This window comes from Pinus tabuliformis, chromosome 3_1, assembly GCF_031772625.1.
Source record: "Pinus tabuliformis cultivar Carrire ecotype Pingquan chromosome 3_1, CPIR1, whole genome shotgun sequence".
In the NCBI taxonomy this organism is placed as follows: Eukaryota; Viridiplantae; Streptophyta; class Pinopsida; order Pinales; family Pinaceae; genus Pinus; species Pinus tabuliformis.
The window spans coordinates 382,028,429-382,030,850 of NC_142301.1; positions in this window are offsets into that span (position 1 = coordinate 382,028,429).

The following is a 2,422-nucleotide window of genomic DNA, read 5'->3' on the forward strand; positions in this document are numbered from 1 at the left end:
ATCAGTTGATACAGTCTTGCAAGGAGGACCTTGCAAGAGAGTTCGAGATGAGGGACATGGGCCTTATGCACTACTTTCTAGGCATGGAGGTGTGGTAAAAAGATGATGAAGTATTTGTGTCTCAAGACAAGTATGCCAATGAGATACTCAGTCACTTTCACATGGAGAAGTGCAAGCCCATGCAGAATCCTCTAGCTAGGATCTGGAGGAAGGAGGATGCTACTTCAGGTGAGGTAGTAGCTGCTACTATTTATCGGTAGCTAGTGGGCTCACTTATGTATCTAGTGAACACACAACCCGACTTATGCTTTGCAGTGAACCAGCTGAGTCAAGTTATAGTTCAGCCTACCAAGCTATTTTGGAAGGCAACGAAGCATGTGCAGAGATACCTCAGAGGCACATCTCAGTTCGGATTGTGGTACAGACGGATAGAGGGAGTGATGCTTCAAGGTTTCACAGATGCGGATTGGGAAGGGAGTCCATCAGACCGGAAGAGCACTTCTAGAGGAATCTTCAACCTTTGTTCAACTGCAGTTTCCTGGTACATCAGGAAACAAAGATCAGTTCCACTTAGCTCAGCAGAGGCTGAATACATGGCTACTAGTCAGGTTGCATGTGAGGCCATTTGGATGTGGAAGATTCTAGTGGGATTGTTTGGTTAGAGGATGGATCCTACAGTGATTTACTGTGATAACCAAAGTTGTATCAAAATCTCTGAGAATCTAGCTTTTCATGAGAGGTCCAAGCACATTGATATCCAGTATCACCATCTTGGAGACTGTCTGGTCAAGAGGTTCATGTTGTCGCTGTATGTTTCGATCGAGGAATAGGATGCAGATATTTTGACCAAGGCATTGTCAAAATACAAGTTCGAGTTCCACAGGGATAGGATTGGGGTTACTGATAATCCACTTCTTGTTGAGAGGGAGTGTTGAAAATAGCAACAAGAAATGTTAAATATAGAAGTGCTAAATCTAGTACTGCTATAAATAGCATTTCGGGATACCTTCCTATTTTAGTTAGTTTGTGAACTAAAATAGAGAAGTAAAAATTTGAATTTGATCTTAGCAGTTGTTTGTAAAATAATTAATTAATTTAACATGAGTTAATTAGTTGTAGAAAATCAAACATGAAGTCTATGTGGGGACATGCAACAATTTCTCCATTTATTGAGGAATTTGTCCATCAATTAAATAGATCATGATGAGTTGTAATTAGTTGGATCAGTTAACTGAGTCAAGTCCAGTTATATTAATTCTAACAGTTTGTTGAATTAATGTGAGTTTAGTTAGTTAATGCATGCATGCATGTAACTGCTGCAATTCAGATAACTTAATATTCTCTCATAAATAACTCATGCATGTCAATTCAGATAGAGACCGAATTGAGATCAGATGGAGGGGCAATGTACTATCAGTTGCTAGAATATTCCATTGTGAATATCCCTTGCATGCAGAAGGAATTCGTTCCATGAGGATTGCGCAGTTACTTCTTCATGTTTTGTGAGTGTGATGATGCCACACATGTGGCTTCACTGGACCCCAAGAAACACTACGCAAGGAAATAGGAGACTTGGAGGGATTGAGGAGGTCATATACTATGTCTATTCAATCTATGAGTTGTATTGTTTGATTGCAGAGAGAGCAAGATAGCTTGAGAGCTGATTGTTTTTGTAGCTTGAACAAGATTTCCGCTTGTATGATAATACAAAGATTGGGGTTTTAGGTTGAGGCTTTCCCCAAGTTGATTCTTTTGTGTTATGTGTGATTGATTTCTCATTCTCAGTTATATCTGTTCTCTTGATCTTGCTCAATTCAATTAAGCTTCTGCAAAGGTTTGTAGAAGTAGATCAAGTATTATGCTTTAGTTTATTGCATTATCATGTGATCTATAGTGGGAAATTCTATAGGGAGAGGCACAAACATTTATTCTTAACTCAAAAGCCTCAGACTCCTCCTTATTTTTTCTTTTGAGAAGGGCTGCCAACAACTTCAGATTTTTGGTGATTCCAAACTTGTTATCAATTGCTTCAATATTCAAGCTGAATGTCACGTGCACACACTCAGAAATTTATTGGAATAAATCTATGCTATTAAATCATGGTTTGACTATATTTCTTGTCGGCCCATCTACAAGGAGAGGAACCATGTTTTTGACTTCCTTTCTAAGGAAGTTGCGCAACAACCTCCTACTAGTTGGTTGATACATGAAGAACATGGACATGATTTTTACCAGTATTATCATAGGCCTTTCATGGAGCAGCATCCGTAGAGAATACCTATGCCTTATACACAGATGTTTGATATAACAAGAAGGAAGCTCCATAACTCCTACCTACTTTCATTATGGTTGGATAGGTAGTCAGTGGATAGGTTGTATGGTAATAAAAAGGTAATAAAAGAGTAAAGGGTTCATAGCGATA